This window comes from Dasypus novemcinctus, chromosome 14 (assembly GCF_030445035.2).
Source record: "Dasypus novemcinctus isolate mDasNov1 chromosome 14, mDasNov1.1.hap2, whole genome shotgun sequence".
Classification (NCBI taxonomy): domain Eukaryota; kingdom Metazoa; phylum Chordata; class Mammalia; order Cingulata; family Dasypodidae; genus Dasypus; species Dasypus novemcinctus.
In genome coordinates, this window is record NC_080686.1 from 17790024 (window position 1) to 17812086 (window position 22063).

Consider the following 22063-nt stretch of genomic DNA (forward strand, 5'->3'; position numbering starts at 1 on the left):
ATACATGTTTCCATGTATGTGCATGAGGACTATTCTACTCCTTCTGGAACTGGGACCATGGTTTCATGTTGGGAGAATGGGCCAGCGCTGTGCCAAGTTGGTGAGGGGATGGGGGGTGCAGGCAAGGTGTCATGTGATTCTATCACTTTCCAAGTAGCCTTTTTGATTTGGCATTTGCCCTGTTTCTGCAAGATATATATATTTTAAGGTACTGGGACCAGAGATTGAACCCAGGACCTTGTTTGTGGGAAGCTGGTTCTCAACCACTGAGCATATCAGCTCCACTCAGTAGGTTTTTTCCACTTGTTTGCTTGTTTCTTTTTTTGTTGTTTTTAGGAAGCACCAGAAATTGAACCTGGGACCTCCCATGTGGGAAGCAGGCACTCAACTTGAGCCACATCTTCTGCTCCCTTACTTCTGCAAGATTTTAACTGTTTTCTGGAGATTAGGGAAGGGTTTTTCTGCCAGTTCTTACTTGTTGTTGTGGGGGATAGTAGCCTGGAGCTTCTCATCATGCCATCTTGATTGGGACAGACCCAGTTATTTTTCTTAATTACTGAATAAGTACTATTCCACTGTGTAGATATACCACAAATTGTTTATTCATTTAGCAGTTGGTGAACATTTGCATTGTTTCAGTTCTGGGCTATTATTAATAAATCTGCTGTAAACATTTATGCACAGTCTTTCAGGGACATTTATTTTCATTTCTTTTGGATATATACCTAGGAATGGGATTGTTTAGTCATATGGTCAATGTATATTTAATTTTACAATAAATTTTCTCATTCTTTTCAAATTTGGCTGTACCAGTTTGTATTCCCACCAGCTAATGTGAGTCCAAGTTATTTCACCTCTTCATCAACACTTGGTACTGTCAGTTTTTTTTAAATTTTAACCATTCAAGTGTGCGGTGTAGTGATATCTCACTGAGGTTTTAATTTGCATTTATCTAATGACTAATGATGTTAAGCAACTTCTTGAAGGGTTTATTTTCATTTGTCTCTTCTTTGGTGGTATGTCTTTTCAAATATTTGCCCATTTTTCTCATAAGTGTTGAGTAATTTTTAAATGCTTTTCCTTGTTTTCAAAGTGTTCAAGAATAGGGTCTACTTACCTCCCTGTCTTCAGGAGATTTCTTATGAGCTTAAGATAAGGAATATTCCCTTCCCCTTTTTAAAGTCAGGATAAGATTAAAAGAATCCTTGGGAATGTTGATAGCAGGAGGCCTCATATCCCCTGTTACAACGTGTCCATGTGATCACTTCTGTCCTCTTCATTCTTTACTTACTCCTTCCCATGTGAGTAGGGTTGATACTCCTGGATGGTGGGTATAATGTGAGAGAATGACATTCCCTGATCTAAGCTTAACTCTGCAATCCCTGCTGTCATGACTCAGCAAAGAGAGACAGTCAGTAACAGATTGCCTATTAGGAGGGTCTACATGGTGGACTGAGCATCTACATGGATGGGTCCCAAGATTTATATTATATTCTGCCATTAGCGTTAAGGTGTGTGCTCTCATTCACCCTCGCCAATTATGAAGCTCGTTTGATCCCTCTGCCTGTCTTCTTCTCAATTGCCTCTGAACCACTGGGGCAAACAATGGAACTGGCTCCTGATAATCACAATACACAGTTTTTCTCAGCACAGTAGTTACTGAGTGCCTTTCTTGCTTCCTCCCTTCCATTCATCCTATAAATATTAACCAAGCACTTACCAATTGCCAGGTATTGAGGCGTTAGTGCTTTGGATGTTTACATGCTTGACCTCAGAAGATTAAAATATGCTCACATGGGAAAAGCAGGGAGGAAATACCTACATTTAGTTCCTCCAGAGCATCCTCCTTTATCTGTGTAAACATCTTTTACTCTGCTTTTGAGTAAAAATAGAAAATTTTACTCAACCTTTCATCTCTTTAATGCTTAGTCTGTGCCACTGCACAAAATGTGTCCTATACAAAAAGCAACCAAAAACATTGACTGGTAGGATAATTTTATTCAAAATATCTTACTGGTGATACAGGCTCATGTTTGCAAACATGATCGCTATTAGGTTATAAGGTCTTATAGAAACCACTCATTTCTATTTAGTATCCACTGCCTAGTTCATTGTTACCACCACTGTTGTTTGTGCTTTTAACAAGAGTTTTGAATAATCGTTCACAATTAGAAATTCTAAATCTTCCTAATTAAAAATGTTAAAAAAAATGTTTTTCGTTTTTAACTTGAAAAGTTAACTTGGAGGCCATATACATTTTTGATATGCTATTTCTCACTTTTACATTTTTTCTACTTTATAAGCCCTCTAAAATGAGAAGGATGATAAGTCAATGTGCCCGAAAGACCTTATTGTTGATAAATATTCAACAGCAGTTTTTACCCATCAGGTAGAGAATGTCTGGGTGGGAGGTCAGATAAGTGAAGACTGTGGAAACTCAAAAATGAAAGAGCAAGGAGCATTTATAGCAAAAAGGAAAGAAGTTGTGACCTCTGCTTTTTATCAGTCAGCCCAGGAAGGGTGCTCTCCTCCTGGAGCTACCAATCAATTCCTTACAAGTCATTAAAAGATGATCTTTATATATTATATTGCAGAAGTAAAACAAAGAAAGCAGCAATTTGTAAGAAGGGACTCAGTGTTCTTTGGATTCAGAGAGTTTGTATGTCTCTTGTGGATTTTTAAATGAATACTTACCAGGTGTTTGTGCGTGCTACCTGAGTATAGGTGTACATAAAGCCCTTTATACCCAATAGAAGCCATTTTATGGGCTGATTTATAGAGCAGGTGGTCAACTCCACAGCATTTCTTTGGCTCCTTTTTAAATTTTTTTTTTAGCTATGCTACATTCCTGGGTCAAGATCTTTGCCACATACAGCTGGAACTCTCTGTACATGCCCTTCCCATGGCTGCAATCTGGTCCACCCATCATTTATCATTTCTGTTGCCTGCTGTACAGGAAGCGCTTCCCTAGCCATTTTCACTTGTCCCTTCTTCCCTCCCCCTAGTCATGGTGACTTCTTATCCTGTTACCCGGCTCTGTTCTTCATAGAACTTCAACATCCTGCAAGATGATGTATATTCACTGATTGATTTGTTCATTGTCCTTCCACCCCACTATTACATAAACTCCCTAAGAATTGTCCTGCTCACCACCAATTTCCCAGGATCTGGGCTAGTGCATGGCATGGAGTAGGTTCCCACAGCTCTTCATTGAAGGATTGAATGTTAGGTGATTGGCAATTAGAAAAAATCAGACCAGTTATCCCTCACCCCCCCTCCCATTTTCCAATACCTCTTTGGATATTTTAAATCAGACCTGGCATTTTATATTTAAAAAAAACAAAACAAAAACAAAAAGAAGAGGAGGAAAAAGCTTCCCCCAGGTTTAAAAAGCCTAAAGGAAACCTCTGGCAATGGCAGTCTATATCTGCCACTGCTCACCACCATCCTTGCCAAAATAACAAATCCAAGTTAAAATGACATGACCTTCACTGCGGGTAAAACATGGATTCCTTCATCTGTGGCCAGAAACACTTTCCTCTCCAGGGGTGAGTTTGCTGTTGACAGTGAAGGGATTCTCCATAAAGCTGGCGTTATCCCAGAAAGCTGCATCAGACAGAACTTCCTGTCCAGTTACTATTGGGAAACCAGTCTTCAGTTATGTCCCACTCCCATGCCAATCCAGACACCAGCCATTAAGTGGGAGTAACATCAATCGACCCCCCTGGGGCCCTCATAAAGAGCTGTGGGTTATTTCACAGTCTGTTTGGCATATAAAAAGTGTGTAGCCTGAGAATTTCATGTCACAGAAAGGACAGCAAACATGATTAGATTTAGCCAGCCTCTAAGCTTTCTGGTCAGAAATGTCTATTTCAGTTCTGTTGCACTGAATCATCCTTTAGGAGAATACTGCTCACATTTGTTTCACTTCTGGCTTTATGGCATGGTATTTATTCCAGATTTGTTCCTACATAGACAGGAAGCTCACTGGCCACTTAGGAAATATAATTCCACATTTCTGACTCGTCAAATCTATGAAGAAAAGATATACTTCATCCTTGCTTATGCACAATCTTTCTAGAACCTTAATATTCTCAAAGTGGTGTGGTAATATACATACTTACACAAATATTTGAAATTTTACATCCTGGTTGAATTGTGACATTTTATCATTTTAAAAATACTATACAATAATTGGAACAGCAGGGCACACTGTTAAGAAGCTGATGTTTCATGGAAAATATTATAGTTAGAAGGCACTGAATACATAATCTACATTGTCTTTTTTCTACCTTTATTAATAAAGATTTTATAGGAATTAGAATATTGATTTCTGAAGAAAACTGAGAATACTTAGCATCTCATGTTTTTAATTATGAAGACAGTAATGATTTCTTGATGGGATTAAGATATCAAGACAGATGGGATTTAAATACAAAAATATAGAACAGATCTCCAAGACAATAGATATTAGAAAAAGGAGTAAATTGGATACAAATTTTGGAAGTTCAATTAGGAAATAATTTTGATGTCCTCTGAGTGGTAAAGGCAAAAAATATAGCAGAGAAATGAGACAATTAACAACTAAGGGCCAAAATCCTGATGAATTTAACTAAAATAGTAAGGCTTTAAAATTTTGTTTTAGACTGTCTGAAAATTGGCAAGTAGGAGAGAAATTTGATTGCAAATGCTTCTCAGTTGTGTGTGTATGCAGGGAAAAATACCTAGTGAGTGGAAACCATGAGTTTGGCGAGCCAAATGAAAGAAAAAGACCATTTTGACAGCAATCCAAACCAAGAGCTAGAAAACATTCCTCTGAATGGCTTCTAGGTATTTTCAATGTTTGTGTGCAATATGTGTCACTGGATCTTTTTTTGAAAGAGGGGAAAATATAGCCAGGAAGACACTGCTGCTCAAAGTCCCTTTTATTAGTAAGATCTTGAAGTTCATAGGATGACTGCTAGCTTGCAGTACATTCTCCACTACGAGTGGGCTGATTTAAGGATTCATTATCTTCTTAAACCAAGAGATTTCAAATGTTTGTTTGTTTGTTTTTCCTGAAAAATCCAGTGTGGCCATTGAGACCTAAGAAGTTGAAACCTGAGTCTAATGCTGTGAAATACCTGCATGGTAATGATTCTGCCAAAAACATGCTAATTAACCCCATGAAAACTTTAGGATTCACTTGAAGCTCTATGTTTGCTTTTAAATAAGAATCTCATTTGTGAGAGAAAGTGGAGAGCATCCACGCTTTGAAAATCTTCCCAGCTTGCTTTTGTAACCTATTTTCCTATTTCTAGCCTATGTTATAAAAGCTACCTTTTATTTTGATAATTTCCCCTTAAATTTTCAAAACACTTTCAAGGTTTTTGAGTGATGGCACATGTATTAACAACGTACATCATCTCTAATCAGAGAGACGCAATCTGCTTTCTGGATACACTTCTTCTACTGCAGGTGCTCCAGAAATCCTCTTGCCAATATATTTTGACCCCAACCTACTCCACATCTTTAGGAAACAGGCTAGACATAGTGATGAGATGAACATACCTTGTTCTTTACTAGGGAGCTCTTCTTTTTTCCTTTTAAAACTTGCTGAAACGGTGGGAAGAGGAATTATATTCTGATCTTACCTCTATAGCTTATTGGCAAGTGACCCGAGGTAAATTATTTTCTCTCTCCAAAGCGAATGTTATCCTCTTTTAAATGTGACTAATATTGTCCCACCTGTCTGGAGTTAGCAAGGAAAAATGGAATAATATAGGTAAAATTGCTCGGAAATATGAAAATGTTAATAATAATAATGATCCACAACATGACTTATCTTAAGTCTTGATGTTGTCATGAGAGCAAACCTGTCTTTCTTTGAGCACAGCTAATGACATCATGGGCTGAAATTCAGAGCCTTCAGGAACCATTCTACATGAGTGCAACCCTTTTGTAACACCATTACAGGTATACTTCATTTATTGCACTTTGCTTTATTACGCATTATAGATGTTGCATTTTTTATAAGTTGCAGGTTTGTGGCTACCCTATGTTAAGCAAGTCTGTTGGCGTCATTTTTTCCAACAGCCTGGGCTCACTTTGTGTCTCTGTGTCATATTTCAGTTATAGTACATTGTTTTGTTTTTTAAAGACATAATGCTATTGCACACAATAGACTACATTATAGTGTAAATATAACTTTTATATGCACTGGGAAACCAAAAAATTCGTGTGACTCACTTTACTTTTATTTATTTTTATTTTGATATCCACTTTATTGCAGTGGAACCAAACTTGCAACAACTCCAGAGTATGCCTGTAAGATAGATGTCATACTGGATGGCAGATTTGTTGGGGATAGGAATTCTGGGACAAAGTTTCCTAAAAATGTAGGACCTCTGTGGATGAGATGGAGAAAAGTTAAGCTCTGTGTATCCTACAGTTATCTAAGCTTTACTCTTTTAAAAAAAATAATAGGTTAGAAATGAGAAATCAATTCTCTGCCTTACTACAGATGTTTAATTTATAATGCGGTAAAGTGTAGCCTGTTAATTATTCAATATATGGATTATTAGCAAAATTTAAAAAGCCAACTCTAAAGTGTTTAATAACTTTTTAAAACAAAAGGGAGCAGCATATGCCTAAAACTAGTCACTGAACCTTCATGACACTACTAGAATTTCTGGTCTTGAGAGTTGCAGGGTGGAGGGAAGGGTGTTAGAGTATATTTCATTTGTGACTCCAAATATCCATCACTTAACTTGTATTAAAGAGAGAACGCTTTAATGGATTTCATGGTTACTAAGAATTGTCCAGTCTTTGGTTTCATTGCCAGATCTTTCAGGAGATGTTTGGAATTAACGGACCCAACACTACCTTCCGCAACCTTTTATTCTCTGGGTGGACAGATTGACACTGAGTCACAGGCAGAATGAAAGAGGACTGCTCAGAGATGCCTGGGGTCTCGTGCTCCAGAAGCAGCAAAAACCCTTTAACCACTCAGAAAAGGCTGTGACTCTTCCCAGAAATGGTGATGTCATCTCTGCTTCCCCAGCTCTGCAATTATTCACAACCCGCAATTGCACTGGTGCATTCCTGTAAAGGGAAACAAAGGCAGCCTTCACCGCCTTCTGCTTCACACGCGTTGTCTATCTTGAGTCTGAGCAGCTGGATTCCCTTTAATTCAGGCTTGCCTCGGTTTCCTTCCGGCAGTTTCAAATTTAAAGTGTTCAGATGGCTTGTTACATTAGCAAGAAACTTAAATCTTACAAACCACTTAATATCTAGCAAATTGGCTTTCTCAGACCTTTTAATTAAAAAAAAAATGCCCTTGGATGGATAAAATAGTTAAGTCTATCTCTTCAACGAGATTCTACAATCAGTGTATAAATAAATAACAACCACCACCAACTAGGAAAACCAATACGCTCTGCTCAACTTCTTTCAAAATCGCATAAACCAATAGTGGTTAAAAGCACAAAGGGCAAGACTAATATCTGCTATGTTCTCCATCTGCTTCTATCCAAAAGGCCAAAGGCTGTAGACCAAATTCTTGATGTATTACTCAAAGATAACTGAGCACACTAACCTTCTCTTTGACTTTAGTAATCCACTGACTTTATCCCTTTTGTTCTTTCATTGCTTGTGTCCTGGGGGCAAGTAGACTTTTTTTTTTTGGTGAGTCACCTTGTACAATGCTCCAATTTTATGACGGATTTTTAGTGAAATTTAATTCAAATGGCTCAACATAATATTATTTAGTTATATTCAGGTTCATCATGTAACTAACCTAGGTCCTCTAATGTGACAACTGGCATCAGATAGTTATACAATGGTAGTTAGTAGTAATAATGGGATAGTTAATCATTTTGCCCAAAAAAAGGTTCCATGGCTACATTCAACTGTAAGTTGCCTGCCTCTAGAGTGTTCTGCCCACAAAAATATAACCTACACTACAGACCTTCTTTGCTGTATTGTCTTGCTAGTCTAATTTATGTTTTTAAAGGACAGCCAATCGCTAAATCAATAAATAAAGCAATTATGTCCCCTAAAATAATTCTAATCAGGTCTAATGGACTGCTAATATGACTCATAAATTTACACAGGCTATAATGTACATGCAGCTTGACTGGTTGGTGGACTAGGGATGTCAGACCATCCAGGGTTTAACTATTAATTAATTTTCCTTATAACTGAGCCTTAATTTCCTCTTTGTTAAATGGACTTAGTTTGTAAGGTTATTATGAAGATCCAGTCAGGATGACTCGCAACTATTTAGAGCAGTGTCTGGTGGATACCATTCTGGTTTCCTGGCTGCTAAAACAAATACCATGCAATGGGTTGGCTTAAACAATGAGAATTGTTTTGGCTCACACTTTTGAGACTAGGAAAAGTCCAAAATCCAGGTGTCATTAAGGCAACCCTTTTTCCCAGAAGACCGTGGCATTCTGGGGTTGGCGGCTGGCGATCTTTGGTCTTTGACTTTTCTGGCACATGGCAGCCTCTCCTGGTTTCCTTCTTTTTCTTCCAGGTTCAGTTGAGTTCCTGCTCTGGCTATTACCCCTGGCTTTCTCTCTACCTTGTTTGAATTTCATTCTGCTTTTAAAGGACTCAAATAATAGGATTAGGACCCACCCTGATTCAGAGGGCCACACTTTTACTGAAGTACCCTCATCAAAAGGATCTATGTACAATTGGTTCACACCCACAGGAATGGATTAAGAACATGTTTTTCTGGGGTCCATAGTTCCAAGCCACCACACAGAGTGAAGCATTCCCAAAGTTATAGCTGTTAATATATTTAAGTCTCTGCAGCCCTATTAATTGTCCACTTTCTTCAGTGCTCTATTGTAGATTGATGGATGTGGGAGACATTTACAAGATAAGGGTCACTTGGAAGGTTTCCCCAGTGGACATCTGAAGTCTTTACACATTGAAAAAGAATATACAAAACATGAGGTGAACTTTGTACTGCTGGGACCTGGTAAAAAAATTCTCTGTAGAGAGAAAGGACCAAAGCATTTTACCAGGTAAAAATAGTGTCTTTGAAAACAAATCAGTGGAGCACTATATTTTAGTATGTTTTCCCTCCTCTTAATATCTGTTTATGGGGCATTTTCATAATCATTTTGCAAATGTGATACTTTCCAGTATTATTGGTAGGTTAGAGTTCTATTTTCATGTAATCTTAAGTGTAAAATCTCACATATAATCATTCTATTAAGAGATAGTACACCTTATTCAAAAGTATAAGCCATCATTATAGCAATTTTGGATTTAATACTTTGTGCCCTCGAGGTAGATATAAGTGAAAAGTATGTAATATATTCCAGAAATTGCCTATTTTATTATCAAGGGTGTTTTTATCATTCTTTACATGTTCCTGTTTCTAAAATCTATTAGAAGTATTTAAGTATGATATCTATTTAAGCCTCAGAAAAATTTTAGTACAGTTAAAAGAAAAAAATAAAAGATGCTCTCGGTTCTCTGCATGGATAAAAATATGGAAAATTAACTGATAAAAAGTGTTAAACTGGGTCACCAATAATTAATCAATAATGAATAATGTAGGTTTATTGAAAGAGAAACTGCTCAAGATGGGAGATTGAAATCTCAAAACAAAGAAAGAGTCTCAAAATGGTTAGCAAGTTACATTGATTTATAAAGACAATTAGGGGATTTACAAAGGGGAAAATTAAAATTGATCATCATTTACGAGGATCTCACAAAGTGGAGAATGGTCTTAGATTGGTTATAAAGTATATTTGTTTATTTCTGATCGGTTATTTTTATTGGACCTAACCTACCTTATTTCCAATTGTTGCTTTAATTGGGATTTTGCAGATTATGCTCTATTTCTTTTATTTTTAATTCTTTGGAAAGTCTCAGCCATTTATTGGAAAGGGAGTCATTCACAGCAGAATCAAGGCAGGCTGACTTTCTGTTTTACTTAACAAATGCATTAATTAATTGAATAACCCAGCAACTATGGATGTACTTTCTCCATCACCCAGTTAGGCTATATATGAATTGACCTGGCTGATAAACTCAAAACAGGAAAAAAATTTCTAATTTTTTAGAGAATTCAACTTGACACCTGTTGTTTTTCAGTATTGTACCTCTTGTCATCATGCTTATTTTCCAAATGATAACTCTTTGCATTTATTTCAGTCAAGAATAGCAACAAGTCTAAGTTCTTTTTTCATGGATGAGCTCCTTCAATTTTTTATAATAAAATACCTTACTTTGAGGTGTTCTTTGCAAGTTTATAAAACATTCTTACATAGATTACAACTTTTAAGTGTCAAAATAACCTGAGGGTTAGGAGTTAGCATAACAATAGAAAACTCAATTTCACAGAGCTTAAGATCTGTCAAGCAGCCTGTCGTTCTTAAAAGTTCAGAATGGAACCAGAATAATAGATTCTTAATTATCAGAAGAGAATTTTCTGTTTGGGCATTTTTATCTACATTGATCAGAATTGACATCACCCCCCATCCTTCTCATATTCATCCTTACCAGCCAAAAAATCTCCAACTCTTCTAATTAAACTTTTCCCCAATATATGACACAATAAATATGACTTCCGCATACGTCTTCACTCCGCCCTCACCCCCACCCCACCTTCATTCCCCTGCCTCAACAGAGTTAATGAAACATTCTGGTTACAAGTATGGACCCTGGAGGAAGATTGCAAAGGCGGAAATTCTACCACCTACGACCTATGTGATATTGAACAAGTGCTTCCATTTCTTTATTTCAGCAGTGATAATAATGCTTATGAAGATGGGTTAAATGACTTCATACTTACAAAGTACTTAGAAAAACTCATGGCACAATAATAAACACTGAATATGCATTCTTAAATAGAGTGATACCACCACCCACTTTTTATTAATCCTTTTTAATAGAATTGTATGCCCATCCTTCTGTGAAAATATTGTTTTAAAGATCATTAATGAACTCCAGTTACCAAATTCAATTAGGACTTTTTAGTCATTATATTCTTACTCATCTCTTATTCCAATAGGTACTATGGAACACCTACTCTTTCTCGGAACGTTTTCTGTAGTTGGTACTACTTCTTCACTTGAATTTTACATTCTCTAGTTTCTTCTGCATTTCTGTTATCTCCTCCAAAATTCTCTTCCTGTTCCTCAGCCTTAATTGTTCTCCCGGGTTAATTTTCTATGCTCTATCTTGGATCCTTTATTCTCACATCTGGGGAAATGAAGACAGATCCATATACCCAAGCTAGACTTCATTCTAAGATCTTAACTGCCTATTACAAAGATTTATGTAGACACTCTGCTAGCATCTTGAACTCTTGAACTTCAAGTATATTTGATACTGATCAATGTGGTGGTCTCTGCCTAATGTTCATGACGACCAATTCCTGTGACATTGGGGTTTAAAGGGAGAAAGAGTTTTATAGCCAAGCACAAAGCAAGGAGATCAGAAGACCTATGGATCTTAAATCTGTTTCCCAGAACTCTAGTAACTCTGAGAATTTTATAGTATCCAAAGACAGGCAGCTTTAGGATAATGAGTATAATGGCTTGAGATGACAAATTTGAGATAATCTGGTTATTGAACATGCACAGATTGTTTACATGCCTCGTCACAGAATATATGTCCTTAACATTATGGTAGGTGTGATTTTTAGTGTTACAATAAGGTATCGGTCATGTATAGATCAAGGTTTAGGCTACTGCGCATGTCAGGGGGGCCGATTTTGGTTAGAACCAGCTTTGTCTAGTAAGGTCGTTTAGGGATTGCAGAGGGTTAGTTCTGGGCAGACTCTAGTTCCTTCATTAATACACATAAAGGGGCTGACTATGTGATCACAAGACCTCAAAGTTGTAAAACAATATGAGTTACAAGTGGGGCCAATCATGAGTTATCATGAGGCTTTTACATTAACAAAGTAAAGATTATATATTTCTCTATCATTATCAAAGATCAAGGCATTTGATTTACAGGTCAGTGAGGTTCACTAGTTTCAGGTATCTGCTTTAGGCTATTCTACAATATTCTATTATATACTATAAAGTAAAAAGGCACCTACACAATGATTCAATAATTAAAACCATTTGTTAACGCTTAAATCTTGGTTATATATATAGATGTATAGAAATAAAAAGCCACTGTCATATTACAGATTTGTTCCTCATCATGTCTTTTTACAATTGTTAATTGTACGCACCCTAGTTCTAGACTTTTATTCCGGGTTTTGTCATTTATAAAATGAGGAATTTGGTCTTGGTACTCTTTAACACCTCTTACAACATTAGAATTCAGTAAAAATGAAAATATGTAATTTAGAGAGAAATTTCTGGAATCATGGAATTTTTAAAATATGGGACATTTTTGTAGATTAAAATGTAAGGCTCAAAGGCAAGACAACAAGTTGGTTATAAGCCAGGAATTAGTTATAAGCTAGGAATTCACATATCTAGCTCATATAGAGATTTTCAATCAATCCATATTGCCTATGAAGATGATTAGCTACTTGAAGACAGAGATAACATCTCTTACAAGGGCCAAAGCAATGTTGGGAAGAAAGTTTATACTTAATAACCAAGTATTTGTAAGTTGATTGAAAAAGTGGAATTGCCACCTGAAGTTCTTCCTTGACTGTTATGCTCATAGGGTAAGTGTGGGACTCTGATAGATGATTTTGCAGAATTGGACTACCTTTATAAAAGGGGAGTCCTGTTCTTGCCACTTGAAGTAATTGTTTTAAAATTCCTTTCCCAGAAATTAAGTGATTTTTCACTATAAATTAATCATAAATGGAGAACTGAAACTTTTGCCAACTTCAAACCATTCTTCCTACAAGAGAGTAATGAGGAAGCTACAACCATCTTTGAAACACTTGAAACTGTTTAAATTAATTTTCTCACATAAATTTAATTTAGGTAAGGGAATTTATGATTAGTTAATGATTTGCTCAATTTAAAACTGTAGATATCAATGGAAATAGAAAACAATATTAAAGAATAAAAAACATCTAATTCTGAATTCTGCTCTATATTCCAATTATTATGATCCAAGCTCGTGGGATAAGTCTTCCTTTCTAGACAGGATAAAATCAAATGTTGGAGAACATACCTTCCATGTGAATTGGTATTGGAAATTTGGTCTTAAGAAAACATTGAGATTGTCATTTAAAGGAGATCCAATTTGAAAATATTTTAAGTTTCTTAAATCTTTCATCATCTGCATTGGTCTCAGGCCCAAGATTGTTCTGGTAAACTCTTAAATAGGCTTATTCTTTCAAGTACAATTAGCAATATTCTTTCCTGAAAGAGTTAAAACAAAATTCTATGCATACCAAAAAATAGTAAAATAGGTGATAGAGAAGAGGATAGACTATGGAGGGGTCCTCCCTAAATTGAGGATGAAGCCGGGAGTTTGGGGAGGTTGAATTAGCTAGAGTTCAGAGGGCAGAGTATGGAAGAGGATATAGTTGCACAATGATAGCTCCATAAATCAGTAGAGAGTTTCCTAAAAGTCTTCAGTGAGATAATGTGTGTGTGTGTGTGTGTGTGTGTCTTATGTGTGAAGAACCAACTCACAGCAAATCAAAGAGTGAAAGAACAACCCATAAGAAGAAGAAGAAACCATCTTTGGAGTTCACATTGTTTTCTTACCAGTTAAACTAGAAAGTCCTGTAATACAAAGGTCTTTGGGTAGAGTGCCAAGACAATACAGCTTCAGAAGTAAGCAAAAGTAGCCCTAGGCTAAAGATGGCTCTAGTCTCATCGACAAAGCATAAAAGCAAGACAAAAGAAAGCAAACTATTTCCAAGTAACTTGGAAACATCCCAGAAAAAAGCTCCAAAATAAAGAGGAATACAATAATAGCCTATGCCCGAAAAGTTAAAATTGGCATTGTCAGGTGTCCAACCAGACATGCAAAGAAGCAGGAAAATGTAGCCTATAATGAAGTAAAAAAAAACCAACAAAAACTAATAGAAATAGACTAAGAAATGATACAGTAATAGAATTATTTGGAAAGGATATTAAAAATACACGTTGTAACTATTTTTCATGTGTTCAGGAAGCTACAGGAAAGACTGAATATACTATGTAGAGAAATAAGAGATATAAAAAAGACTCAAATTAAACTTCTATAGATGAAAATTTTAATATCTTCAATGAAAATTGGACTCATATTTAAGATTCCTTTTTATACTCCTTACTCTAGTTTCTCATTCATTCTTGCATAACTTTTTTTTTGGATTCTAAATTTTTCCTCTCATTTCTGCTTCAGCTTCTTTATTTATTCTTTCTACTTTCAGTTTTCTCATTGTCTGTGTTTATGGTTTCCTTCATATTTAGTAAAAATTTTGGAAACTGCGTTATGCTTCCTTTCCAGAAACTGATAATAATTTCCACAAACTGAAGAAGATTAGAGAAAGACTTAAAAACCTTTGCAAGTGTGGAATATAAAATTTAATGTTGACATTCAATACATATTTATGGAGCATATACAAGTCATTTTTTTTGGATGTTTTGGATATATCACTGAAAAAAAATTTTCTTGCCTGCCTTCATCTTACATTCTAGTTGGAGGAGACAGACAATAAAAAAATAAAAAGAGGTATAATATGGGGGCATTTTGGGGAGTTGGAATAGTCCTGAATTACATTGCAACAACAGGTACAGGTCATTGTGTATCCTGCTATAATCTTCAGAATTGAGTGGGAGAGAGTGTAAACTACAAAGTAAATTATAATCCATGCTTAGTGGCAATGCTCCAAATGTGTTCATCAATTGTAATGAATGTACTACACTAATGAAAGAAGTTGTTAATGTGGGGAAAGGTGGGAAGTGTGGGAAGTGGGGCATATGGGAATTCCTTATATTTTTTTGTGTAACATTTTGTGTAATCTAAGCATCTTTTTTTAAAAAATAAAAAAAATATTTTAAAAATAAATAAATTCTAAATTAGAACATTTTATTTCACTTTGAAAGGTGATGTTGGTTATAGAAAAAATTAGATCAGGGTAGAGCAGATGGCATGAGAGGCAGACATTGGAGTATCAAGTGAGGTGATATCTTATGCCTCATTGAGAAAGGGAGATTTGAATGATGACTTGAAGGTGCTTCTCAGGACAGGGAAAGCTAGAGGAGAGCCACTGGTCATAAAAGAGGAGCATGTTAGGAGTGTTCAAAGAACATTAAGGATACCAGGGTGACTGAAGTAGAGTGACCTGCAGGAAGAACCATAGGATAGAAGGTCAGAGAGGTAATAGAGGCCTCATAATGTAGGGCTTTATGGATAAGTAAGAGTTTTACATCACCTCTGAATATGGTGGGAGCCATTGCTGAGTTTTGAGCAGGGAAGTTACATCATCTAACTTATGTTTTAAAGGGACCACTCTGACCACTATGTTGAGAACATACTATGGGGAGTAAAATTTGAAGCAGGAAATCCTTTTGTCAGGCAGGAAATGATTGTAGCTGAGACCAGGGGGTGGCAGTAGAGGTGGTGAGGCATGGTTTGATTCTGGACAAATTTTGAGGGTACTGCTTCAATGGCACTGTCTAGTTGATTTTATGTGGGGTGCAAAAGAAAGAGAGGGATCAATGTTGATGCCAAGATTTATGTCTACAATGCACTTACAGGTTTGCTTTCGATCTGAGATGGGGAAGACTGTAGAATGGGAAGATCTGGAGTTTATTTTTAAATCTGTTAGGCATACCAGTGGAAATATTTATCCAAGTCACCCAAGAATAAAGTGCATAGTTTAATATATGAGCCTACAATTCAGAAGAGAAGCCCAGGCTGGAGATATAAATTTGGTAGTTAATGATATATAGATGTTATATAAAGCCATGAGACTGGATGGTATCACTATGAGAGTAAGAATAGATGGAGAGCATAAGATGTCTAAGGACTAAGCCCTAGAAATCTCTGATATTAAAAGGATGAAGTGAAAGGACCTACCAAAAAGTTGACTAAGAACAACAAATAAGATTATTTTCCTCAGTTTCTACAGAAAAGAGGAGATACATTTAATCTTTGCAAGTGGGGTTTAAACCATCTTCATATAACAATCCCTCTCCTTATTTCAGGGGGTCCAAAGGCCCCCTTCTTTTGGAGCCATGCATATTCAATAGGACCACAGCAGACTCTTAGAAATGTGCCCTGGAAGGGCCTGGAGATGTTCTCTTTACCACCGTGCTTCATGAGGACCATCATCAATACCATGTCACAGCACAGTTGAGAGTGTGGACTCTCCAATCAGACATATGCAGGCTTGAACCCAAGTCCATCTTTTATTTACTCTTTGAACTACTGTGACTTATTTAAACACTTGAGCCTCAATTTTTTCAACTGGAAAATGGAGATGATAATCCTACCACATCATGTTGACGAGAGGATTAAATGAATCAATGAATTGATAATATATGCCAAGAGTTATTAAAAAAAAAAAGAGTCTTCACTCAATAAATTAACCCATCCTTCTCTGTGTAGGGTACTGCACAAGACAATGGGAGTTCAGTCAGAATAGGGGTCACTAGCTCCTTCCTTTCAGTGCACATGATCCTCTTTCAGGGACAAAGACGATAAAACATCTATCAGATGAAGGAACAGTAAATAAAAGTGTTATTCACAAAACAAACAGGAGCTGAGATAAGAGTAAAAAGTTAGGCAAAGCTCTTTTTCATAGAGAGTCTAAAGCAGCTTCTCTGAAAAAATGATCTATGAGTTGAAATATGAAGGATGAGAAGGATTCTAATGCAAGGGGTCAGGAAAGAACACACAAGACAGAAGGGTAAGCTTATGACAAGTTGTCCTGAGCTTGGCGTTCATAGTGCTGATGTGACAAAGTCAGCTGGGCATTTCCTTAGATCTTACCTTCTATCCCAATCTGCTCTATTTTTCTCTCCTTTCCTGTTCATTTTGTTACACCCCTTCCCACTTTTCTCTGTAATCCTGATCTTCGTCCCCCTTCCTTCATTTTCCTCTCTGTGCTGGGGTCAGAAGAAGCCAAACTGGGACAGAATGGAGAATTAGTGAATTGTGATTTTTAAGGTTACTATTGGCATGCCTTCAAGTTTGTTTTGGATGAGAGAAAGGGACTTGGTGGAAGGATGAGTTATCTGGGAATGCACTGAAAGAGCAACTTGCAGGAATTAAGAATAAAGCTATCTATATTCTGTCAGCAGTGCCTCTGCCAGGTATGTTGCATGTGACTCCATATCTAATTTTCATACCGATCATATGAAGTACTATTTATAGCACTACTTCATGAAGAGGAAATTGAGGGACTGCTCAGTTAAGTTGCTTATTCAAGTCACCCAACTATAAAGTGCAGAACAAGGACTCTCACCTGTGATGATCTAAGGCTTGTGTACTCCTCAGAGTTTGGCAAAGAAAGGGATCATGTGTCCTAGGAAATGCAATGAGTATCCAATTCCTTTGTCTACTGACCACATGTAAGTTATTGATGGGAAAACAACAATAATTTGAAAGTATTATGTTCCAGGCATTGTTCTAATTATCTTATTTAACCTTGTTTTATTGTTGATATAGGGGGCATTATTATCCCTACTTTAGAGATGAAGAAACTGATATTCAGAGAGGTTAACCATGCTCAAAGGCATGTTATGATATCTGGATTTGAAAACTGAGAGCATGATCGAAGGAAACAATTCTATTTGGTTTTCACTGAGTTTATAACATCTATCATATTGATTCTTTTCAAGAAAAAAACAGATATACATACATATGTGTGTGTGTATGCATTTTAAATTTTTCATTATTTTTCAGGAATCTCAAAGTTGAACTTTTGACTAATTTTTTCTGAGTTGGAAGGTTTCTTTCTCAATGTTCAAGATTAGTTATTTAGTCTGAATAATTTGAATTGTCTATTTATTTTAAGTGAAACCTTATAACCTTTTCAAGTATTTCTGAAGGTGGATTTAGTTTTGGTGGAGCTGTTTCATTGGTCAACTTACTGAAGATAGTTGCAGGACATGATGGGAGAAGACTATGCAGCTGGTGACTGTTCAGTGGTCTGAAGTTGCTGCTTTTGAGTGGGTATTCCCTGTGTGGGGTTGGCTGAATGCTCATCTGGAAGTTTTTCAACCTTTGTCTGAACAGAAGGCTAGATGTGGGTTATCAGTAAAGTAGGTAAGAACCCAATAGGATGACTACACATACTGTGGTTAGACAGAGCCCAGAACTGGCTATTGACAAATCCTGTTGAGAAGCAACTCCACAAACCTGTTCTTAGCTCTGTAACTTTACACAGTGTTTTAGTTTGCTAAAGGCTGCCAAGATAAAAATTCCAGAAATAGGCTGGCTTTTCCAGTGGGAATTTATTAACTTACAAACTTACAGTTCTGAGGCCTTTAAAATGTCAAAATAAAGGTGTCAGGCTACATGGCATCCTCTAGGTCTCATTGCTTTCAACTTCTTGGTTTCCTCAAATTCCTCTCAACTTCTAGACGCCTCTCTCCATGCCTTTGTATTTTTCCAATTCCAGTCTTCAGCCCCTGGAACACTCTCTCTCTCTCTCACCCTCTGGGAGTTACTCTCTGAGCTCCTGTGTGTCTCTGCATTCTTTCCTTTCCATATTCATTCATTTATAAAGGACTTCAGTAAGAGGATTAAGATCCACCCTTGGTTATGCCTTACTGCAGTAATCTAATCAAATGGTCAAACCTATGATAGGTTCATGCCCACAGGGATGGACAAGTCCAAGAACATAATATTCTGGGGTCCACAAAAGACTCAAATCACCACACATAGGAATGTCCCAGATGAAAATGAGTAGGAGGAAAACCACATTTGTGAATATAAGTGTGTTTTCTCCCACTGCATAAATGTACTCCTCACAGCAAACATGATATAATTATTACTAGCCACATTTTACAAATAATGAACTGAGGTTTGAACCAAAGGCTGACCCCAGAGCCCATGTCAATACCATATTTTGCCAAAAAAAGAATCTTAAAGAGGAGAGAAAAGGAAGGATAAGATGGTCAAATAACTGACAAACACCATAATGAAAAGCTGGAAAACATGATTAATAATATTTTTCCCAACCTGTATAAAGATATATCTTCAAAATTTAATGTGACTATTAAAAGTTCAATAACAGGGAAATAGATGTGGCTCAACCAATTGGGCTTCCTTCTACAACATGGGAGGTCCTAGTTTTGCTTCCTAGGGTCTCCTTGTGAAGGCATACTGGTCTGCACCCACAGAGAGCTGATGGCGCATGCCTGTGGAGAGCTGGTGTAGCAAGATGACACAACAAAGGGAGTCAAGGAGACACAGAAGAATGCACAGCTAATGGACACAGAGAGCAGGCAGCAAGCAAGTGGCAAGGGGGTAGATAAATAAAATGAATCTTTAAAAAAAATTCATTAACATTTTATGATTAAGGTAACAAATAGCTGAAACTAATTTACAGTTAAATTGTTTCATAAAGAGTCAAGACAATTGTTCTGTGATCTCTTAGGATACCCTATCCTAGAGGATCTATGAAAGTATGAGATTCCTGATGTTCTATACCCATCTTGATGATTTATATTGCACCTTTACACAGAGTCTCCCAAAACACAATCACAAACACAATTTATACTCACCTATTCTTTATTCTGCCACCTCCAATCTGCTATTGAAACTCTCTAGAAAATTTTTTATTGCATTTACTGTGTTCTTTAACTACAAGATTTCCCTGGAAATATTACCACGTTGCTCATTAATTGACTTCTCATTTCTCCATATTCCTCATTGTTTTAGTTCCTTTCCCATATTTTTCCTTTATCTCCTTAAGCCATTGGCAAGACCTGGCATTTCTTGATATCTGCCCACTCATTTGTAGGAGAAGGAGTTGGTTTCAGAGCAGACTGCACCAGAGTTACTTGGAAAGTTTTAACATACTAACTTTAACAGAATGGTGGTCAAATACCAAGGGATCAATCTCTAGAAATTTAATAAAATCAATAATACACACAACCAGCAAGATGGTGGCAGAGTAAAGAGCTCCTAGAGTCAGCTTATACTACAGATCAGTTAATAATCACCCAGGTACTATCTAAAATACCTGTTGGGCATTTCAGGAGACCAGAAAAGCATCCTGCAACAACCTGGAAAGAATGGAAGAAAGAAACTGCCCCTCTGCAGAGAAGATTCGTAAATAACACTCCACACCCCAGAGGCCTGAAGGCGAGTGCCGGAGGGCCTCACTGCCGGCAGGGCCTCGCAGCAGGTAGGACCAATGCGAGGGATACTCACGGAGACTGGCTGATGGCGCAGGTCTGCTTTATTGCGGAAGTGCACGCACTTTTATAGGGTACCGAGTGACGTGTAAGCCGCTCATTGGCCCAGCCACCAGAGGCCTCTGATTGGCTACCCTGGGCGGTTGCTAGGGAAAGGTTTGAATTAGGGGGATGGTTTTTATCAATGGGCGGCTAGCAGGGTTGGCGGGCTGCGGAGAAAAGGCAGAAAAAGGCTTGAGGGGAGGCGTTGGCCACCTCGACCCTGATGCCTTCCAAGGGAGACGGTTTCCGATCTCAAACCTTGGATTCTGCCAGGCTTGCCAGCCACACCTGTGCCTGCCGGGGAGTAAATACTCCCTCAGAGGCCAGTGTCCATTCTCCACTGGGGTCACGAGCCACCTCGGGAGCTATTTTGTGGCTGGAAGTGGAAGCTCCACTTCCCAAAAAGGGGGTAGGAAGAGACAGTTGGATACCAACTTAAGCTACTGATTATTAAATTCAGCAGGCTAAAGTATAATCCTAAAAACAGCCAAAGTTTGAACATGTCTAGGCCTGGAAGAAACTGGTAGCCACCATTTTAGCTTTACCCCTGGCACAATGGGAAGCTGGCAGACTGAAAATTACAGAGCTGTAGGGACTGGCTTCTACCTGTCCAGATCAGATTGCAGCTCTGGCATAAGCCTCAGCCCCACCTCTGGCAGGGAGGAAACTGGGAGGACCTGTGCCAGCCTCTCTGGGAACTACCAGCCACACCTCAGAGGTCAGTGATCATCCAACTTTGTCAGTACAGGCCACCTCAGGAGCTCTTCTGTGGCTGGAATTGGAAGCTCCATTTCCCAAAAATGGGAGGAAGAGATGGTTGGTCACCTATTTTAGCTACCGATTAGTAAACTCGGCTGGCAAAAGTATAAGCATAAGAATAGCTAAAGTTTGAACCTGTCCAAGTCAGATAAAGGCCGATAACCACCATTTTGACTCCAACCCCAGTATGAGGGGAAGCCAGACTGACTGATTACTGTTTCTTTCCCACAGATTGGCCTGAAGTCCTAGCCTAGGCTTTAGCCCCACTTCTAGCAGGGAGGAAGTTGGTGGGCCTTGTACTACAGGTACATTCAGCTGGCACACACTGAATACTTGGAAGTCTACCAATGAAACCAATCATCTTGGACCTATACAACATAGATTGCTGCCCACACCTGCAGTTCCATCCCTGACCCAGGCAGGGGAGAATGCAGCTTGAAGCTTCTCAGTTTCTCTGGGCAACTACAGCCTAGGCTTGCATGACTTAGATTATTCCACACTGTTGTAGCTCTGTCCCTGTCCCTGGCAAAGAAGAAATGTAGGAGAAACTTCATTAGTCCCTGGGGCAATGCAGGCAGTTTGAACCTCCAGAACTTATAGCACCAACTACATTCTTATAGCACCAACTACACAGCAGCAAAGGAGAAAGGGCAAGAAAGCCCTAAACTAAAGAGAGAAACTGCACCCAGAATAAATATTCTAGTAAGCCAGAAGCCAAGATACCAACAAAAAATTACAATCCACACTGAGGAATGGGAAGATATGGCCTAGTTAAAGGAACAAGATAAGCCTCCATATGGCATAAAGCAGTTGAGACAACTAATCATAGATATTCAAACAAATCTCTTTAATAAATTCAATGACATGGCTTAAGAGATTAAGGATATTAAGAAGACATTGGATGAGCACAAAGAAGAATTTGAAAGCCTACATAGAAAAATAGCAGATCTTATGGGAAAGAAAAGTGCAATAAATAAAAGAAAAAATACACTGGAATCCTATAATAGCAGATTTGAGGAGGCAGA